This window comes from Kogia breviceps, chromosome 5 (assembly GCF_026419965.1).
Source record: "Kogia breviceps isolate mKogBre1 chromosome 5, mKogBre1 haplotype 1, whole genome shotgun sequence".
In the NCBI taxonomy this organism is placed as follows: domain Eukaryota; kingdom Metazoa; phylum Chordata; class Mammalia; order Artiodactyla; family Physeteridae; genus Kogia; species Kogia breviceps.
The window spans coordinates 15,530,725-15,552,781 of NC_081314.1; the positions used below are offsets into that span (position 1 = coordinate 15,530,725).

A 22,057-nucleotide genomic window follows, 5' to 3' on the forward strand; every position below is an offset into this window, starting at 1 on the left:
CCCAGCACTGAAGCACGCTGACCTTGCTGGCTCCCACTCCAGGCTGGTGCTTCGGGGTTCCCACCCAGGGGCCTCTGACACAGGAGACCAAAGAGGAGAGACCCTGCCTCCTTAGCCAAGCTGGCAAACGCCTATCAAAACTTTGTCCTAGGGCTTCCCTGGTGGCGCAGTGGTTGAGAGTCCACCTGCCGATGCAGGGGACGCGGGTTCGTGCCCCGGTCCGGGAAGATCTCACATGCCGCGGAGCGGCTGGGCCCGTGAGCCGTGGCCGCTGAGCCTGCGGGTCCGGAGCCTGTGCTCCGCAACGGGAGAGGCCACAACAGTGAGAGGCCCGCGTACCGCAAAAAAACAAAAAAAAAACCTTTGTCCTCGTCCATGGCAGGCTTGAGGAGAATCTTCATTTTATTCTATTTCCCCTCCTGGTAAGTTTCCCCAAACAGTTAATCAGCCGATCAGCAAGTATCTCATAAATAGCTATGATGGTCAAAGAAAGAAAAAAAAAAAAAAAAGCATCACGCCCAGGACATCCTGTCGCTGGCAGAAGTGCAACAGCGACCCCTCTAGGCCTGGCCTTGCATGAATCTAAAGGAGCACATTAAAGGGATCCCTTCCTCAGGCCCTTTCCAGCCTGGCCCAGGGCTAGGTCTCAAGCACACCTAAAGGGATGGCAGGAAGGAGAAGGTAGCTATCATGCCTGGTTGTGTGCAAGAATGGGGGTAGGAGATGCTGCTCTTCCCATGCCTGACCCACCCTGAGAGCTGTTCCCTGCCCCAAGAACCAGATAGCACAGACAGCAAGACCAAATTGCCTCTGAAAGCTGGGAAAGGCAGTCAACACAAAGGCCAGTGACTGATGGAGGATGTACAGAGGGCGGGGCTGGGTACACACACCATGACCACTTTGCAGCTACAGTACGGGCTTAGAGATGCCAAAAAAAAGCCTAGGGTAGTGGTTTTCAAAGAGTGGAATCCAGATCATCAGCATCACCTGGGACCGTATTGAAATGCAAATTCTCAAATGATTCAAACCCACTGAATCAGCAACTCTGGGGGTGGGGAACTGCAATCCAAATCCTCAAGTTGGAGAACAGATGGTCTGCTCCAGAGAGTGCAGGGAGAGGAGGCACTCTTTCCAGACATGGTAAGTCTAACTCTTCCAGGTTCTTAGATCTCTAAATGGGTTCCATGAAGCCAGGCAGGACCTCACGGATGTCACCCCACCAAGAATTACTGCCCCTGTCTTCCCTAGTACCAAACCACTCACCCACCCAACACACACACACACACACACACACACACACACACACACACACACACACACACTCCCTCCCTCCCTGCCAGGAACTTCTGGCACAGGCAGGGTGACACAGAGCCAGGAGACTCTCTAGAGGCAGGGAAGATGGAACAGAAACATCACCCAGATGCGTTACCTAGAGTCTTAGAGCTGTTACCAGTTTTTTCCCAAAGGCCTTTGGCAGTTGCCAGCTTACCTGCACAGGCTGCTGGGAAATTCCAATCCTTGCGCTTTGGAGTGGGACTTGATTGGTTCACTTTTGGACAGAGGTCCTTTAAGCAGTTACTGGATAGTTGACCCCTGTAGACCGCTGTGAGACTGACTCAGCCCTCAGAATGCCAGGGCCACATTTGTCAGATGGTTCTCAAAGTGCTGTCCGCGGACCAGCAGCACCAGCATTACCTGCGACGTGCAAATTCTCACACCCCACCCTACCTCACCTACAAATCCGAAATTCTGGGGGTGGGGCTCAGCAATGCGCACTTTAACAAGGCCTCCAGGAGATTCTGAGACTCCCTAGCCCAGGTCTGAGGACCGCTGGCCTGGGGGTGATTTCGACTCAACCGGGAACCAGCCCAGAAGCAGGGTGTTCAAATGACTTAAAGGATTCGGACCCCCCGAGGGCCAGGGATCGCCCCTCCCGCTGTAGTGCAGTGGGCGAGCAGCCCCCCCCCACCAGTGCACGGTCCCTGCGAAGCTTCGCGGGGTCGGCAGGTCCCGGGGCCGCCGGCAGTGGCCTTGCGGACTGGAATGACGGCCGTGAGACTCCACTCTGACTTGTTTTGCTCCATTCCGGGAGGAATAATTTGTTTCGTATTGGAATCAAAGCGCCTCTCGCGGCTCTTCCGTTTTATCTCGGAGGCTCTCCGGCCGGGGCGCGGCGGCTGCTTCCCATTAGGAAGGGCATGGTCCCCATTACGCGCTGAGCCCGTCCCGCCGCCGACGGGACTGCAGCTGACCCGCCTCTGCGCCGCGACATCCAGAGACCCACCCCTTCCCCCCGGTTACAGTTGGCCCCAGAGAGAAGCTGGAGCGGCCCTGGCCGTCCCAAGAGCTGGCCTCCGCTGCTTGGCTGTCCCGTGCCTGTCACTACACCATCAGGGCGCTCCTTGGGGGTCAGGCCGCCCTCCAAAAGGGCACTTACAGGTCCCTAGCTCTTCAGTGGAAGTAAATTCAAAGAGCTCTCAGATTTAGCACTTGCGCCTACCAAAAACGGCCCCTAAGGACGAAAGCATCACAGGGATTTTCTAGCGGGAGAAGAAAATGTTTCCGGTTTACCTGTTTACCCAGTACCTGAGCCCAGACCCTTCACAGCTGCTCAGGGAAATCAGGCCGACCTGGTTTTCTCCTACTTTGGTATTCATTTTACAAACAGTATAGAACATCAACAAAGAGAAGATTAAGAAAGAAAAGCCACACCCAGTCCACCTGACTTAATGTCCCCTGCAGATAAGGGGGACGCTGAAAGCTCTCCACCACCTACCGAAGAAGGAGGGGTCTCCACACACACCGGCCAAATCAAGGAGCTGTGCCTGCCACATCCTGACTTCCCCAGGATGGTGAAACGTCTGTGCTGGGGACCTGCCGAGGTTTGGGAAGCCAGATATCCCAACAACCACCAGAGCAAAGTCTAACAAATGGCCCTCATGTTCCCATCAAACTTCACACTTATTTTCTTTGATTTCATTTTTTTTAATTGCACAAACAATACTCTAATAATCATGACAACTTTAAATTAGGATGGAAAGCCAATAATCATCCTAAGTCTGACCACTAACAAAGCAATTATTTTCATTTTTCCATTTTGCTACGCAGTTCACAATATTTAACAAGTGTGTGATATTCAGCCATGTGGATGTGGCCTAATTTATTGAACTCTGCCATTTAGGATGCTAGCAAGTTTTTCACCACTATAAAATGGAAACATGGACATATATACACTACCAAACGTAGGGTGGATAGCTAGTGGGAAGCAGCCGCATGGCACAGGGAGATCAGCTCGGTGCTTTGTGACCACCTAGGGGGGTGGGATAGGGAGGGTGGGAGGGAGGGAGACGCAAGAGGGAAGAGATATGGGAACGTATGTATATGTAGAACTGATTCACTTTGTTGTAAAGCAGAAACTAACACACCATTGTAAAGCAATTACACCCCAATAAAGATGTTTACAAAATTTTTTTTAATAAAAATAAATTTTAAAAAAATACATCACATTTGCTATTAATTGAAAAGATAGAATCAAACATTACGTATGGAAATCAGCTAGACTATCACTAATTGTTCATAACACATCAAAAAATATAAAAATAAAATGGAAACATTTGTCGAGAAGTGTATACTATATCTTAATAACTTTTATGGGATTAGGCAATGGATTATTTTGCAGGGAATTTGAAAAATTCAGAACATTATAAAAATTAACTATAATCCCAACTCCCCTTTTGTATTGTTTTTTTTTTTTTTTTTTTTTTTTTTTGCGGTATGCGGGCCTCTCACTGCTGTGGCCTCTCCCGTTGAGGAGCACAGGCTCCGGACGCGCAGGCCTAGCGGCCATGGCTCACGGGCCCAGCCGCTCCGCGGCATGTGGGATCTTCCCGGACCAGGGCACGAACCCGTGTCTCCTGCATCGGCAGGCGGATTCTCAACCACTGCGCCACCAGGGAAGCCCTTTTGTATTGTTTTGTTTTGTTTTGTTCCCTTTTTGTTCAAGCTCTTCTCACCTCTGTACTCCTATAGCACGTGTCTCTATACTCCTACGACTTTACTCCCTTTCATCCGTCAGGTTTTGCTTTGTATTTAATGGTGGTTTGTCTTTTTCATACTCTTTGGTTAACATTATTGCCTAACAGTATTGAAGCAAAGACCATACCCTTTTCATCTCTATAATAACCATAAGAGCTAGTTTTTATTGGGTGCCTAGTCTGTGCCAGACATAATACAACATTATCTCACTGAATTCCCACAGGCTATATTTTATTTCCTTTTGCTATATGAGGAAAGTGAGGCTGAGCAAGATTAAATAACTTGTGTGGGGTCACCCAGCTTGTAAATAGCAGCCAGGGGACAGAAGCTGACTTCACATTCATGCCCTTTCCACTGTATGAACTTAGAGTAGAATCGCATTGATAGATGACTTCTAAAATCTTTACTGATTCAGAATTATATTAATCTAGTTGTGATTAATAACCTGCTGTACCTTTGCATCAATTACAATGCTTTTGGATTTTAAAAAAAAAAGACTTTTAACGATGAGGTCTTTATTATCTCACAAAAGAGAAGACTCAGAGATTAATGGCTCCTGCCTTTGGGTAGTCATTCAAAGATTTGGGTATGAGCCCTCATCATCTTTCTCCTCTGTAGACTGTAGCCAGTCCAAGCATCACATTCAGATTTTTAAATGTCCGATGGGAAAAGGAACCATTTCTTCCAGGCCCTTTCTTAGGAATCTGGACCACTTTTCCAGAAGCCCTCAGCACACCTCCCCACTCATCTCATGGGCCACATGCTTGTTCCTATTTGCTGACAAAAAGATGAGAGCATCGTGGCTGGCTCAGACTAACTGTGGTCTGCCCAGGAGCGGGGCCAGGGCCTCTGAAGCATCTGAGTTACCTGCATCACTGAAGAAAATTAGGGTTCCCTGAAGAAGGAAGAGAGGGGGAAAGGGCAGTTAGAGAGGCAGCTAACTTGGTAATCTTAAAGGGCAATGTACCGAAAAATTAATGCATGTGAGCTAAAGTGAAAGCAATTTGAAAATGTCCTCCCCCACTTGAAATACTATTATTTGTCTTGAAATCTGTCTATAGTTTTAAGTAAATCAGTCAAATGTAAACTGTCAAACGACTGTGTTTTAGTTAGACTATGAAGTGACTTTGGGGAAAGAAAAGGGGTTCAACTGTATGGCTTTGAGACTGAACTGCCATTGGGATCTGAGATTGCTCTGCTGTCTGTCCCTGTCTTTCTCCTCAACTGCCTGGTCTCTCCCAGGGCCGCCCTGCTTCCCTTGCACGTCCCCCTGCTTCCCCTGCTTTATCAAGTGCTCCCTCAGGCCACTGGCCCTCTCCTGGATTTGGTGGCCACCGAGGCCCCTCCAACCACCACTCCCAATTAACGCTGCAAATTAACAACCTCTCTTGGAAACTCCTAATTCCAGGCTCCAAGAGAGGTGGCTCTGTTTGGGGCTGCTCATCCTGCAATACAGCCACTTCAGAGGCTGCTGACCCGGCCAGCATCTGGAGTGGTTGCCCTGGGGTCATGAGCTACCCCAGGTCCAACTGGCTGACCAAGGAAGGGAGCAGGTTCACTTGTCACAAAAACCGACTGCTGAAATCGGCCCCTTGAGGAAGGCGCTGGCGCTGGCGGTGGGGTGCTGAGGCTGGGCACCTCCCATTAGAAGGTCTGACACTTGGAGTTCATTTTGCTTTTCTGTGGCTGAACTTCCACTCCAGATGAGTCAGCTCCTTACCTCGTTCAAATCTGAGCACACAGTCTGTGATCCATAAATGCAAGGTGGTTTGCTCTAGTCATCCTAAGGGGCTGTTACAGGCCAGTGTTTATCCAACTTTAACATGCATGCAAATGACCTGGGTCTTATTAAAAATGCAGATTTTAATTCAGAAGGGCTGGGGTGGGGCCTGAGCTCTGCATTTCTAACAGGTTCTGCATCAGGCTCATGGGAGCAGTTGCAGCGCACCTCGGGCAAGGTTGTAGGTGACCCTGGGACTTTCTTCCAACCCAGGACATCTGTGGTTTTAAGATTCTATCAGCATGCACCCTCCCCTCCTGCCAGGCTGCCTATGACCTGCCCCCATCAACCAGACACTTCTTCCTCCTTCAGTTCCTTTGCTTGGGCACTTCCTCTGCTTAGAATGCCCTCCCTTGGTTCCATGCTCTCCAGACTGCCACATTACTGCTGACATTTTGAACCAGGACTTGGCTGTGAAGGGCTGTCCCGTTTGCTGGAGGATGTCTAGCAGCATCCCTGGTCTCCACCTATTAGATGCCAGGAGCCCCCTTCCTCGGGTGTGACAACCCAAAACGTCTCCAGACACTGCCAGATGTCTCCTGGGGGGGCGGGATGGGGGCAAAATTGTCCCTGGTTGAGAACTACTGCTCTAAGACCTTGAATCAGAACCTACATTTTAGGTCTTCCCTGGTGGAACAATGGTTGGGAGTCCGCCTGCCGATGCAGGGAACACGGGTTCGTGCCCCGGTCCGGGAGGATCCCACGTGCCGCGGAGCGGCTGGGCCCGTGAGCCGTGGCCGCTGAGCCTGCGTGTCTGTGCTGAGCCTGTGCTCCGCAAATGGGAGAGGCCACGGCAATGAGAGGCCCGCGTACCGCAAAAAAAAAAAAAAAAAAAAAAAAAAAAAGAATCTACATTTTAACAGGGCCCCAAGTGATTCACATGCATATTAAAATTTGAGAAGCACTGCTCTATGACACAGCTCCAGTCCGAACATTCACTCCCTCCTCCGAGCTCTCACAGCCCTTGCTCTCTGTGCCTCACATCTGACGGGTCCCCGCACCTCTTCTGTACCGGTATTTAGCAGGATGCAGATGGGCCTGGATGTAGCACATGCCTGAAATTTTGGTCCTACCTGACATCTGTTCTCCTCTCTTCTTCTAAGAGAACCTTGATTTTCTAGGGGAACTACCTCTCCCTCACTCTCATTCCAGTAGTTCAGATGGAGCCATACACACTCCACTCTCATGGGAGGGGATGTATATTTCACCCCATCTTCCACTCGGCTTGCCCCAATGGCAGGCAAGTGATTTAAGCCAAGAAGACCCAATTCCAGAACTTTTGTAGGGACCGAAGGCAAAGAGAAGCTCTCTTTCCACCAAGACTGATAGCTCTAGAGAAGACATAAGCCTGGAACTTTTTAGGGCACCCAAGTGGAGAAAGTCTGCCTGACAGTGAAGCCAACACAAAGGAAAGCAGAATAGACAGGAGAGACTGAGTTCCAACCACATTGTTTGAGCTCCTGGTTCCAGCCATACCTGAAAACTTGCCATGAGTTTTCAGTGATATAAACCAATAATTTTCTTTTTTAAAAAAAATTGTAAGCAGCTTGAGTTGAGTTTGCATCAACCGCAAACAACAGACTCATGACTAATATGCAGGGCCTTTCTGAGGAGTTAGGTCGTCATGGATGTGTGGCAGGGTCCTATGGAACCACAGGCTGAGGCCTGTGGACCTCCTCATCAGGAGGGTCATCAGAGCCCCAGGACACCAGGCAGCACTACATCTGTGCCCAGATCACCAGGTGCAACCCTGAGGAAGGGAGGGGGCATCCTCCCACTTCCTCCGAGGTCACTGCCTGGCTGCAGGGACACCATAACCGTTGTGGCCCCCTGGATCCTCAAGGACTGCAGCTATGAGAGGCTGGCTGATGCCCCCTGGACAGGAGAAGCGCCTCCCAGCCATCAGAGGCCTGGACAGCAATGGCAGTGAAGAGTCATCACCCTCAAGTGGCATCGCAGGCAGCCACATTCCACCAGGGGGCGGGGCACACCAGAGTAGAAGAAGGTGAGAGACATGTCTGAGCTCTCCTGAAACGTCGCCTGGCAACCCCAGAAGCACGGAAGACCGGCGGTTTTGCAGCAAGTTGAGGTCTTGCATACCGCAGATGGAGATCAAAGCCACCCACGTCGGGGTTAGAAGTTGGTACCCTTGGCACCCACACACAGAAAAGTCTCCATAGCTCTAAGTTTCAATAAGTTTTTCCTGAAGATGCCCTGGGGAGGTGGCAGATACTCAGAGGGGATGACCACGGGCTACCTGTGACCTGGGCACTGGTGTTCCCAGCTCCACCAGCATGGCACTGAAACAGCAGAGATGCCAGGCCCAAAGGGACCACACAGTTTGGGACAGCAAATAACTTGGCAGTAACGTCTGAGGACTGATGTCCCAAGGCCCCTGATATCAGACAGGATGGGGGATTAGACAAAATTAGGATCATTTGAAGAGGACCACAGCTTGTGCTGTTTCTTTCACACCTGAGTTTGTGGAACAGCATTCAGTCCTCTGTGTGTAGTCTCTGCCCTGTCCAGGGCAAGCTGTCAGGGAAGGGAAGGTCCCTGAGCGCCTGAGCAGACTTAGGAAGGGTATCCCAGCAGCAGAGACCCGTAGGAGCCCAGTTTTCCCGTATCTCAGGGCCCCTGTCCCTAGGAGCCTGGGTGTGAGGTCTGAAGCATCCTTTCCAGTCGGGAAAGGGCAGCCATGATTCAGCTGCGCAGCCTCTCTCCTGAGCATAAATGCAAGTGCCCCAACCTGCAACCACTTAGGAAGCAGAAACCAAACTCCAGCAATAAATAAACAGACTGGCGGCAAACCTGCTGTGCAAGTGGAAGCATCAGAGGAAATTCTAGATTCAGAGGCTCTGAGATGGAAATCTCCTCACACATCACCCAGCCCAACCTGCTCAGGAAGCTAGAAACCAAAGAAGGCAGGGGACTTGCCTAAGGTCACACAATGAGTTGGTGTCACAGCCAGGAGCCAAAACTAGGCCTCCCAACCCCGGGTCTGGGGCTCTCTGCCCTGGGCTTCAGACACCCCCTCCCCACCCCAGGGAATCTCCACGTTTCAGAGGAAGAAAGGGACAAGGATTTCTATGCCATGTGTTTATCTTTGCCCTTGGACTTCACCCTCTGGAATGTTATAGTGGGAGCTCATGGCTATCACTTCCTTGGGATAATGCCCATTGCCCTGACCTATAAAGCTGCAGCCTTATTTATTGCCTCAAACCAGCCTTAGCCAGAATTCAGTTATATGGTAACAACAGTAGTCAACTATTGACTGAACACTGTATTAGGGTTCTCCAGAGAAACAGAACCAATAGGGAGAGAGAAAGAGAGAGCGATTGATTTTAAGGAATTGGGGGCTGGCAAATCTGAAATCCTGAAATCTGCAAGGCATGCCAGCAGGCTGGAAATCCCAGCAGGAATCCACATTGCAGTCTTGAGTCGAAAGGCAGTCGAAAGGCAGAATTGCTTCCCCTTTAGGGGACCTCAGTCTTTTCCCCTAAGGTCTTCAACTGTTTCAAGGCCACTCACACTCTGGAAGGTAATGTGCTTTACTCAGACTCTACTGATTTAAGTGTTAACCACATCTAAAAAGTAACTTCAGGGCTTCCCTGGTGGCGCAGTGGTTGAGAATCTGCCTGCTAATGCAGGGGACATCGTTTCGAGCCCTGGTCTGGGAGGTTCCCACATGCTGCGGAGCAACTGGGCCCGTGAGCCACAACTACTGAGCCTGCGCGTCTGGAGCCTGTGCTCCGCAACAAGAGAGGCCGCGATAGTGAGAGGCCCGCGCACCGCGATGAAGAGTGGCCCCCGTTTGCCGCAACTAGAGAAAGCCCTCGCACAGAAACGAAGACCCAACACAGCAAAAATAAATTAATTAATTAAAAAGTAACTTCATATCAACATCTAGATTGGGGGACTTCCCTGGTGGTGCAGTAGTTAAGAATCTGCCTGCCAGTGCAGGGGACAGGGGTTCGATCCCTGGTCCCAGAAGATTCCACATGCCATGGAGCAGCTAAGCCTGTGCACCATGACTACTGAGCCTGCGCTCTGGAGCCCATGAGCCACAACTACTGAGCCCACGTGCTGTAACTACTCAAGCCCACATGCCTAGAGCCCGTGCTGCACAACAAGAGAAGCCACCACAATGAGAAGACCGCGCACCACAAAGAAAAGTAGACCCTGCTCGCCACAACTAGAGAAAGCCCTCGTGCAGCAACGAAGACCAAACGCAGCCAAAAACAAAAACAAAAATCTAGACCAGTGTTGGACCAAATAACTGGGAACCATCACCTAGGCAGTGACATGTAAAACCAACCAGCACAAGTACTTACTCTGTGCCGGGTACTCAGATAACCTTGACAAGACGCTATTAGGGGGCTTCCCTGGTGGCGCAGTGGTTAAGAATCCACCTGCCAACGCAGGGGACACGGGTTTGATCCCAGGTCCAGGAAGATCCCACATGCCGCGGAGCAACAAAACCCGTATGCCACAACGTACACAATGTTGAGCCCCTGTTCAACGCAACTAGAGAAAGCCCGCGTGCAGCAGCGAAGATCCAACTCAGCCAAAAATAAATAAATTTAATTAATTAATTTAAAAAAAAAAAAGAATGCTATGACGTGGCCAGCATCATCCCCATCTCACAGAAGGAAAACCGAGGGCTTAAGCCCACAGGAAGTTGTGGGCCAGGCCTGGAACCCCAGTCTCCCTTCCTTGTTCATAACTTCCCCCTACCCCACCGTTTCCTCTTGCTCAGTTGCTAGAGCACAAAAAGATGCTTCTAGGCTACAGGCTCTCAGTCACTGATGCACATTAGAATTACTGGGGAAAACTACTTTAAAAAACAAAGATAGGGGAATTCTCTGGCGGTCCAGTGGTTAGGACCCCGGCTTTCACAGCCGAGGGCGTGGATTCCATCCTAGTTAGGGAACTAAGAGCCAACAAGCGGTGGGGCATGGTCTAAATAAATAAATAAAACTACATAAACTTCTAAAAAATTTTTTTAAAAACAAAGACATACTACTATATAGAAAATAAACAACAAGGACCAACTGTATAGCACAGGGAACTATATTCAATATCTTGTAATAACCTATAATGGAAAAGAATCTGAAAAAGAATTGATATATATATCATATATAAATGAATATACAACTGAATCACTTTGCTGTACACCTGAAACATTGTAAATCAACTATAGTTCAATTTTTAAAAAAGAAAGCAAAAATAAATATAATTTTTAAAATTATTTATTTATTTTTGGTTGCATTGGGTCTTCATTGCTACCCGCGGGCTTTCTCTAGTTGTGGCGAGCGGGGGCTACTCTTTGTTGTGGCGCGGGGGCTTCTCATTACGGTGGCTCCTCTTGTTGTGGAGCACAGGCTCTAGGCACGTGGGCTTCAGTAGTTGTGGCACATGGGCTCACTAGTTGTGGCTCACGGGCTCTAGGGCACGGGCTCAGTAGTTGTGGCGCACAGGCTTAGTTGCTCCGCGGCACGTGGGATCTTCCCAGACCAGGGATCGAACCTGTGTCCCCTGCATTGGCAGGTGGATTCTAATCCACTGCACCACCAGGGAGGGCCAATATAATTTTTAAAACAAATAAAAATTTAAAAAACAAGACCTGAAAACAAACAAAACTACAAAGCTCAGACCCCATCCCCAGAGATTCTTATTCCATTGGTCAGAGGTGGAGCCCAGAGCATCAGTATTTTAACCTTTCCCAATTGATTCTAATGTGCAGCGAGGCTGAGAACCCCTGTTGTAGAAGATGGAGCAGTGAAAGGCATGAGTTCCTCTCTTTTGTGGAGTGTAGGTTGCCCAACAGAAAATATACATCCTAAAAGGAAATCAAATAGCTATAAAATAGCCTCTGGGAAAAACTAGCAAATACATTTCCTCTCTCAGCATGAAATTAGCTATTTCCCCTCTCATTCTGAAGTAGCTTACAATGAGGACTTCCTTAATTATTTAATTGGAAATACAAAAGAGTGAAATGGAGTATAATTCATTCGGGCAACAAGCATTTGGTGAGCACCTGCTGAGTGCTGGGCACGGTGCCGGGCAGCCAGCAGCCAACTCTAACACAGTTCCTGTCTTTAGCCAGCAAGCCTTTGAGTGGGGCAGTCGGGACCACAGAATAATGTGGGGAGGGCAATGACAGACCCCTGTCCCGAAGTTCTCAGATTCCAGAGGTGGTGACCTGCTGCAGACCTGGCGGGTGGAAGTCTGATACAGTGGAGTCTGTGTTTTTAGAGACTTACACCCTAAATGGATGTCCCTTCTAGGTCAGCAAGACCTCAAGTGCTCAGGGCAGCCAGCATCCTATGAAGGAAATCAGCCAGGGCTCCCAGATGCCCAAGGAGCGTATGGAAGCCCTGTTCCGCCAGTCCTTGGTGAAATGAGAAAAACTTCATTTTTTGAGTTTTCTTAAAACTCTTGGGGTTAAAATATCCCTTTTCTGAACCCATCATAGAACTTGTTTTTGCTAATGTCCTGGTGTGCCGAAGCAACAGTGGACAAGTCTATGTTGTTTCCCCAATAACCACAGGGGATACTTCACTGGTTTCCAAAACCTGGTAACCACCAGACTAGACGATGACCTGAGGCCTCATATGCCAGGAATCTCTGGAAACATCGCCTTCTGAACCCAGACTTGTCCCCATCCTGTCCACCCACGGGCTCCTGAATAAACCACGTGACATACATAGGTTGTCAGCTCTTTGAAAGAGGACACCTGTGTTTTGGAGCATTTTCTGGGCAGAATTGTTGAACTGGTATTTTCAGGTGTTTATTAGGAACAAATAAATATAATTTTGTACTATGTAAGGTAGAAAATGAGCATAACTTTGGTGCTATTGGAACCTGGACTTCCGGGACTGGACACCCCTGACTAAACCGGGAGAGTGGGCCACAAACTTGGCCTCTGCCACCCCAGATCTGGGATACTGACCCATCATTGAAGTGGCCCTTTGTAAGCAACTCAGATCAACTGAGAAAAGGGCTCACCCATGGTGTGAGTGGCTACTAATATGTCAAGGTAAACTTACTTCAATAAAATAAAATTGTCTTTGAGTAGGCAAGAACCTGACAAGGACACATACATACACAAAAAAAGCAATTAAGTTATGCAAAAAGAAAAAGAGAACAGTGAGAAACCTTGAGGGATGCCCCTTGCCTCCCCCTGACTGCCCCCAGACTCCTCCAGTTCTAGAGCTGCCTCCAATGCCGTTTCCAGCCCTGGAGGCGGGTGGACCAGCCCTACCAAAATGAGGAAGGGAATGCTGACCCTGTGTTACCAGTCCTGCCATGATCTAGGAAAGAGAACCAGCAAACTTGCACTTCCAGGGAGCACAAACTTACGTTCCAGTAAAAGGGAGGACTTCTAACAGAAACCATAAAATATTTTCTCCGTTTTTTTTTCTTTTAACAATGATTATGCATTCCTTTTATAATCATACATGCCTTGTCAAAACTAGAATAAGAACAATATAAGGACTTGCCTGGTGGTCCAGTGGTTAGGACTCCGAGCTTCCACTGCAGGGGGCACGGCTTCCATCCCTGGTTGTGGAACTAAGATTCCACAGGCCGGTGGCGGGGGGGAGAATCAGAGATACCAAACGAAAGAAGAGTACAAAATACTAGAAACATGGAGGTAAATAAAGGTAACTGTTAAAAACAAAAAAAGAACAATACAGATGGGGGACAGGAGACAGTGTAGAGGGGAGGGAGGCTCTCTTGGAGCCCTCACACCATCCACGAAGGCAGGAAACTAGAGTGCCAACACCAACAGGAACCATCCTGTTTTTGCCATTCCTCAACAATCCAAAACCTGATCCCACCTTAACGTGCCCAGTTCCAATGATCCAGGACTCCAACCACTAAGTGAAATGGAGTCGGGGATCCTGCGTTAAGGGCAGGCCTTGGGAAGAGACGCCCCAATCAGGATCCCTCAGACCAAATAAGCCCTTAAGGCCCACCTGAGCTGCGGGACGGGGGCTGCGCCCGCCAGGTGGCGTCCTGACCTCGGCTGGGGTGGCCGCCGGCTCTTCCCTCCCAATAGTTCGTGGGGCAGGGCTTCCACCAAATCGTGCCCGAGGGGACGCGCCTAGTGCCCGCAGACCATGGTGCTCGATCCCAAACACAGAGGCACCGCCTCCCTTGACCTCAAAGCCCTTGGACAGGGCCGAGGGACGTCAGGTCCCAGGGAGGACACTGGCACGGCCCTCGCCTCCGCCTTCTGACCTCGCAGCCCCTCGCCTCCCGGGGTGGGGGGCGGGGGAAGGAGAGGAAGATAAGACCGGAGGGGGGGCCGAGGGAAAAGCAAGGCTGTCCCCAAATGAGTAGACCTCGCACTTGAAAAAACACTTATTTTTTTAAAACTTAATTTAAAAAATTAATGTGTTGGGTCTTCCTTGCAGTGCGCGGGCTTCTCATTGTCGTAGCTTCTCTTGTTGCGGAGCACGGGCTCTAGGCGCGCAGGCTTCAGCAGTTGTGGCCCATGGGCTCAGTAGTTGTGGCTCACAGGCTCTAGAGCTCAGGCTCAGTAGCTCCATGGCATGTGGAATCTTCCCGGGCCAGGGCTCGAACCCATGTCCCTTGGATTGGCAAGCGGATTCTTAACCACCGCACCATCAGGGAAGACCGAAAGAACACTTCTTGCAGATGATGTGGCGGAAGAAGGCGCAGGACCCCCGACCTCCCTCCCGCTTCCCCACCGGCCCAGCGCTTCGCCCTTCCTCAGTCCTCCTTCCTCTTTCCGCGCTGGGCAAAAGCAGAAGCGTCTCAAAGGCCAGAGGAAGCGGGCCCGGGAGCTCCAGGGCTTTCCAACGCGCCGGCAGTAGGGAGGTCCCTCCTCAGCCCCGCGCGGCGCCCGCTCGGGCCTCAGGGAGGCCGCCAGAGGGCGCTGTGGGGCAGGCAGGCCGCGCCCCTTGAGAGCACTTGCTGCGCTTTTCAGATTTCCTTAGAAACGCGCCCAGTGACCTTGAGCCCAGTGGTGGAGACCCTCTCCGGGCTCCTAGCCCCGGGCAGGATTCCTGTCGGGCCCTGAGGGCAGGTCCTCTGTCCCACTGGCTGCTGCAGCTCCAGCTCCTCGAACAAAGAATAAGTGCCATATTCACCTAAAATTGAAAGCCTGCTAAGGCCAGGAAATGTCCTCGGCACTGATGATAAATGAGTGATCAAAACAGACAAAGCCACTACCCTTGTGAGGTTAATATTCTGTTGTGGAAGCGGGGAGGGGAGACAAGGAAGATAGGCAATAAACAAAATAGAAGTGTTAAAAACTAGTAAATAGGGGGCTTCCCTGGTGGCGCAATGGTTGGGAATCTGCCTGCCAATGCAGGGGACACGGGTTCAAGCCCTGATCTGGGAAGATCCCATATGCTGCAGAGCAACTGGACCTGTGAGCCACAACTACTGAGCCTGCACATCTGGAGCCTGTGCTCTGCAACAAGAAAGGAAGGTGGCCACGACAGTGAGAGGCCTGTGCACCGCAATGAAGAGTGGCCCCCACTTTCTGCAACCAGAGAAAGCCCTCACACAGAAACAAACAAAGACCCAACACAGCCATTAATTAATTAATTAATTTTTTAAAAAGATACTCTGTCAAAACAGATTAGAGGTTATTAGAAAAAGGGGGAGGGAACTAGTAAATAGGTGTCAGAAGGGGATAGGTGCTATGGAAAAAAAGCAGAGTAAGAGGGATACGGAGATGGAGACCTAGGGTGAGGTGGGGTTTCTTATTTTATACAGGATGATTACAGAAGGCCTCTCTTATCTGAGGGAGACATTTCAGCAGATACCTAAAGGAGGGGCCAAGGGCAGCCAAGCAGCTGTCTCAGGTAATAAGGAACACTTTCACATTTGTGTTAAATGAATGAGTTCTCAAGGCAGGAGCCCACACTGGGCAATGGCCCCTCTGATGTGACCTAGGTCACACCTGTCTGCCCCACTTCATCCATCCATCCATCCGACCATTTCTGAGCAGTCCTCAGGCACCCTACCTTCTTTATGGTAGACCTTATGCTGGGTGTATTTCATTTCTATATCCCCCAAACCCAGGATATGGAAATGAAGAAGACATAGTCCTTGGAGGAAAAAGAGGCCTTCATGGTCGTTCTGGTAGGATCAGAGAATGAAACAGCCTTCTTGGAAAGTAATTTGACAGCATGTCACTCTTAAATGTGGGCACCCTTTGAACCAAATTCTCAGGCTGGGACTCCAGGCCAGGTATCTCAGCATGGTGGTCAGGACCACTGGTTGGAAGTAGACTGACTGGGTTTTTTTTTTTTTTTTTTTTTTTTGTGGTACGCGGGCCTCTCACTGTTGTGGCCTCTCCCATTGCGGAGCGCAGGCTCCGGACGCGCAGGCTCAGCGGCCATGACTCACGGGCCCACCCGCTCCGCAGCATATGGGATCTTCCCGGACCGGGGCACGAACCCGTGACCCCTGCATCGGCAGGAGGATTCTCAACCACTGCGCCACCAGGGAAGCCCTTGACATGTTACTTGAATAGTCAGTCAATATCAATCAAAATTTTTAAATGCACATATCTTTTGACCCAGCAATTCTACTTCTAGGAGCTTATCCTAAAGATATACTTGCACATTTGCACAAAGACTCATTAACAAGAAGGTTTGTGATAGCATTGTCAAAGATAGAAAGAACATTATTGTCCATCAACGGAGGATTAGTTAAATTATGATACATCCATCCCGTGAAAGATTGAGCAGCCATTAAAGTTAAAGAAGCAGATCTATATGTGCTGATGTGGAAAAATCTCCAAGATGCATTAAGTTAAAAACACAACATGGAAAAAAAAAAAAAAACACAACATGACAACAATGAGATACCAATTTATACCCATTAAAATGGCTAAAATTTAAAAAAGACTGACAACACCAAACGTTTGTAAAAATTTGGTACAACTAGAACTTATACACTCTGCCAATGGTTGTATAAAATGGCACAACCATTTTGGAAAACAGTTTGGAGGGTTGTGTTTGTTTGTCTGTTTTTATTTATTTATTTATATATCTATATATTTTTTATTTTATTTATATTATTATATATTTATATATATTTATAATTTATATTTATTATATTTATATTTTATATAATTTATATTTATATATATTTTATTTATTTATTTATTTGGCTGTGTTGGGTCTTCGTTGCTGTGCGCAGGCTTTCTCTAGTTGAGGTGAGCAGGGGCTACTCTTCGTTGTGGTGCACAGGCTTCTCATTGCAGTGGCCCCTCTTGTGGTGGAGCACGGGCTCTAGGCGTGCGAGCTTCAGTAGTTGTGGGCTCAGTAGTTGTGGCTCGTGGGCTCTAGAGCACAGGCTCGGTAGTTGTGGCACACAGGCTTAGTAGCTCTGCGGCATGTGGGATCTTCCCCAGACCAGGGATCGAACCTGTGTCCCCTGCATTGGCAGGAGGATTCTTAACCACTGCGCCACCAGGGAAGCCCTGTTTGTTTGTTTTTAATAAAGTTAAACATGCACATAAGCAGAGACCTAGGAAATCCACTCCTAAGTATTACCCAAGAGAAATAAAAATATATGTCCTCATATGTTGTACACAGATGTTGATAGCAACTTTATTTGTAATAGCTCCAAACTAGAAACAACTCAAGTGTCCATCAGCAGATAAGTAGATAAATGTATTGTGGTATAACTATTCAACTATAAAAATGGTGTTCTTGGGACTTCCCTGGCGGTCCAGTGTTTAAGACTTCTCGTTCCAATGCACGGGGTGCAGGTTCGAGCCCTGGTTGGGGAGCTAAGATCCCACATGCCTCGAGGCCAAAAATACCAGAAAACATCAAACAGAAGCACTATTGTAACAAATTCAATAAAGACCTTAAAATGGTCCACATCGAAAAAAATCTTTAAAAAAATGGTATGCTTCCTCTAGGAGTTCACCACTATGAACTTACACCTCCCAGTCAACAATAAAAAGAAATGAACTACTCATATGCAACAACATGAATGAATCTCAAAATTATTCTTCTGAGTGAAAGAAGCTAGAACAAAAAGAGTTCCCTTTTTTGAAGTTCTATGACAGGCAAAACTAAGCTAAGGCGATAGAAATCTGACCAATGGGTTAGGGTTGGGGAGGTTTAACTGGAAGTGTCAAGTAGGAACTGTCTGTGGTGACTGAAAGTTTCCATGTCTCGATCGGGATTTGGATTATAAGGGTGTACGCATTATCAAAAGTCAGAAAACTCTTAAGATTTGTGCATTTTATTGAATGCAAAATATTCCTTAATTTGGAAAAAAGAAAAGAAAAGAAAGAAAAAGCTAGGCCCTCACAACAGGAGTCATGAAGAATTTGAGGGAGGGGGGCTGCCCTGGGGACCCCAGGGAGAGGTGTGTTCTCATAGTGGTGAGCTCCTGGGGGCAGAACCCCATCAGATTCTGCACTGTTCTTCTCTCCACCCTCAGTGCCCAGTACAGGACAGGGCAGGACAAGTATTTACAGAGCACCCCAGGGAAGGGGGAAACCATGAGACGGGCACCAGGTCCTCTGAGCCTCACAAACAACAGAAAGGACAGAATGTGATGGGGGAGCCCTTGGAGTGATGCCAAGTCAGAGCTCAGGAGGGCGAGTTCTGTGGGACTGCGAGAAGGCTGAATGTGCAGACCCCAGGGCACCCATCCTTTGTCCCTGCTGGCGCTCGGCTGGGCTACAGAAGCTTGTTCTGGTAGATTTGGAACAAACACGAGAGCTTGGAGGTGGCCTAGTATGACATACTGATCCTTTCATGGCTAGCCGAGCCCAAGGACTCCCTGGCTTTATCACCATACATACCCTCTGAGGCTTCTTACCTGGTTCCTATAAGTCTTGGCCTCCAGCCCATCTCCTGGCAGAGGGTCGTCTCAATCCCAAACACCCAGAACCTCTCCCCTCAATATCCTGAAGTCCATAAACTTTCAATGAAGCAAGGCAGATCCCTTGCTGCTGCAGTTTTCAGTCCCAGAGCAGCGATTCCTGAAATGACTGATTTCACCTAGTACACGTGCTCCAGTATGAGAAGAAATCACAACAAAATTCTCATATAATCTTGGAGGGGAAAAAAAGGCATTTTTAACTACGACCTCAATCACATTCCATAAAACAAAAGACTGGTAAATTCAACTAAATTTTTAAATTTTTAATTTTTAAAAATATTTATTTATTTTTGGCTGCCTTGGGTCTTTGTTGCTGTGTGGGGGCTTTCTCTAGTTGCGGTGAGCGGAGGCTACTCTTCATTGCAGTGCACAGGCTTCTCATTGCAGTGGCTTCTCTTGTTGCAGAGCATGGGCTCTAAGCACGCGGGATTCAGTAGTTGTGGCACACGGGTTTAGTTGCTCCTCAGCATGTGGGATCTTCCTGGACCAGGGCTCGAACGTGCGTCCCCTGCATTGGCAGGTGTATTCTTAACCACTGCACCACCAGGGAAGCCCTAAAATTTTAATTTTTAAAGTGTGTTTTTTTTTTTTTAAATTTCTCTTTGGTTGAGCCATGTGGCTTGTGGGCTCTTAGTTCCCCAAACAGAACAGCAATCGAACCCGGGCCCTTAGTAGTGAAAGCGCTGAGTCCTAACCACTGGACCATCAGGGAATCCCCTAAAAAATTTAATTCTTGACTGTAAAACCTGTGTAAACAAATTCGGAAGACAAGTAGCAAACTGGGAAAATATTTTTAAATTCATATAACAGAAGAGCTTAATTTCTCTAATATAAAAAGAGATCCTCTAAATAGGTAAAGAGCAACCCCTAAATTTTAAAATGGCAAAAGTTCTGAGAAGAAAATTATAGGTAAATGACTCTTAAAAATTAAAATATTCTCAGGACTTTCCTGGCGGTCCAGTGGTTAAGACCTCGCCTTCCAATGCAGGCAGTGCGGGTTCAATCCCTGGTTGGGGAGCTAAGATCCCACATGCCTCTCGGCCAATAAACCAAATCACAAAACAGAAGCAATATTGTAACAAATTCAATAAAGACTTTAAAATTTGTCCACATCAAAAAAAATATTTTAAAAAAAGATTAAAATATTCTCAGTCTTACAAGGAGAGAAATAAAACTACGTAAAATTGGTGATAGTCAACAATTATTTTTATCTAAAATTCACGGCAATTTCATATGGCTAACATTAATACAAATTAAAACAACATTGACGGTTTCCCTGGTGGTGCAGTGGTTGAGAGTCCACCTGCCGATGCAGGGGACACGGGTTCGTGCCCTGGTCTGGGAAGATCCCACGTGCCGCGGAGCGGCTGGGCCCGTGAGCCATGGCCACTGAGCCTGCACGTCCGGAGCCTGTGCTCCGCAATGGGAGAGGCCGCAACAGTGAGAGGCCCGTGTACCGCAAAAAAAACAAAACAAAACAACATTGAGGTACTAGTTTCATCCTTTCGTATTGGCAAAGATTCATGTTGGCAAAACTGTAAAGTAACACAGACCTTGAGGGCAGAAGGCTAACTCATACAATCTCCATGGAAGGTGATTCAGCAGTTGTCTCTCAAATGACAAACGTAAATAACCTTCGACCCAGCTATTCCTCCACTAGGAAATGATTCTACAGATCTACTCACATACTTGAAATGTACACAGTTATTTGCCACATTGCAATCTCAAATGATTAGGAAAAAACTAAATGCCCGAATGAAATGATCTCTAAGATACACTGATAGATTTTTTAAAACCATACACACAAGGTTCAGAACAATGTGTTACCATCTGGATAAACAAAGATAAATGTGTGCATTATGGTATCTGGAAAAACTGAAGACGTTTGTTTTGCCTAGAAAGGGGACCTAGGGTGAATGAAAAACAGAGGTAGTAGGGAAACATTTCACTAAATATTGTTTTGTGCCTCTTGGATTTTGAACCCTGTGAATAATTACCCATTCAAAACAAACAACAAACAAAACAACCAGCCCTGGCAGGGCTCTCAGTCTATCCTATCAAATACCTCACTCTAACCAAGACATTAGCATAACAAGAATTAGAAAGATAGGTAATCTCAGCAATTCAGGGTCCCTCCTCCAAAAGTCTGCTCTATTCTTGTTTTGTGTATTGTCCCGGGACAGTCTGACTGGGCAAAGGTCTGTGGAGCCATTTGGTAACACTAGACTTAAGGTCTTAAGCAGATGCTAGTCTGAGCTTCCTGAGCTCCTGCTGCGCTGGCCCTGGCCCTTGAGAAATCGATGAGGCAGGAAGCCGGGGACCTGATGGCAGGAGCTTAGAGGCAACCTGAGGAGTCAAAACTAATCCAAGCTGGAGACTGAGTTTAGAGACAAGGTAGGAAAGCTGCAAAGTGAGACTGGGGAGAAGGCTGCCAAGAGACAACAGGCCAGCTGAGCCTGAGAAGGTGACCTGCAGTGGACCAGGACGTCCTCCTGGCTCTGGGAGCCAAAGCGGGGAAGCAGGAGTGGCCCCATTAACCATCACTCCCAGGCCCCACTTCTGTGCTTCCCGTGCCTGCAACTCAGCTCTGCATGGTTGAAGGTTCTGGCCCCCAAAGGGGCTGTGTCCTAGCCAGGGGAACACAAGCAGGGTCCCACTGAACTACAAGCCACAGCTCCTCCTCAGGGTCCCTGCCAAGGAGAGGAGTCACCACACTGGCAAGAGAAATGGACCCTGCTGAGCGGGTGGAGGTAGAGCTGCTTTTACACACTGACGGGGGTGAGGGGGTGGGAACGCACGTGATCCACATCAGTGCCCCTTGGGACCCCCTGTGAATGGACACGTGTAGCAACCCCAGCCTCGGATGGTTATGATTATATTGACTGAAAAAAATGCAAAAATTCTCAACCGAAAAGTTGAGAGTTATGTTTTATTTAGCAGACCTTATGAGGACTTCCAAGCCCGGCAGGAAGCCTCTCAAACAGCTCTAGGGACTGTTCGAAGAGGGAGAGGAGGAACCAAGATATATAGGAGTTTTGCAACAAAAATCAGATAAAGAAAACCAGACACCAAGTTAATTTAGTGCTTTTCTGTGTATGGGATGATGCAAGAGTCAGGGCTCTTTGAAATCATTCCTCTGATGTGCACCTAAGCTATGTAGGGCGTGTATCCTGTTCTTCCCCTCCCCAGCCCCCTCAGGGTGTGCTGTTGGGGTTGGGGGCAGCTGTAGTGGCTGATGGCTTGATGGCCAACATCCTTTGTTTGCTGATATGGCAGGCAGCATTCTTAGTCCACAAGTGACAAGAGTCATACCACCAGGTAAGCTACAACCTGCAGAGGTGACCA

The 22,057-nt window shown here is 48.4% G+C and overlaps 1 pseudogene; it reads left to right on the forward strand.

Moving 5' to 3' along the window:
- The first annotated feature begins 7,668 nt into the window (after positions 1-7,668).
- Positions 7,669-22,057, forward strand: part of LOC131757626 (trafficking protein particle complex subunit 1 pseudogene) — a 45,973-nt pseudogene continuing 31,584 nt past the window's right edge.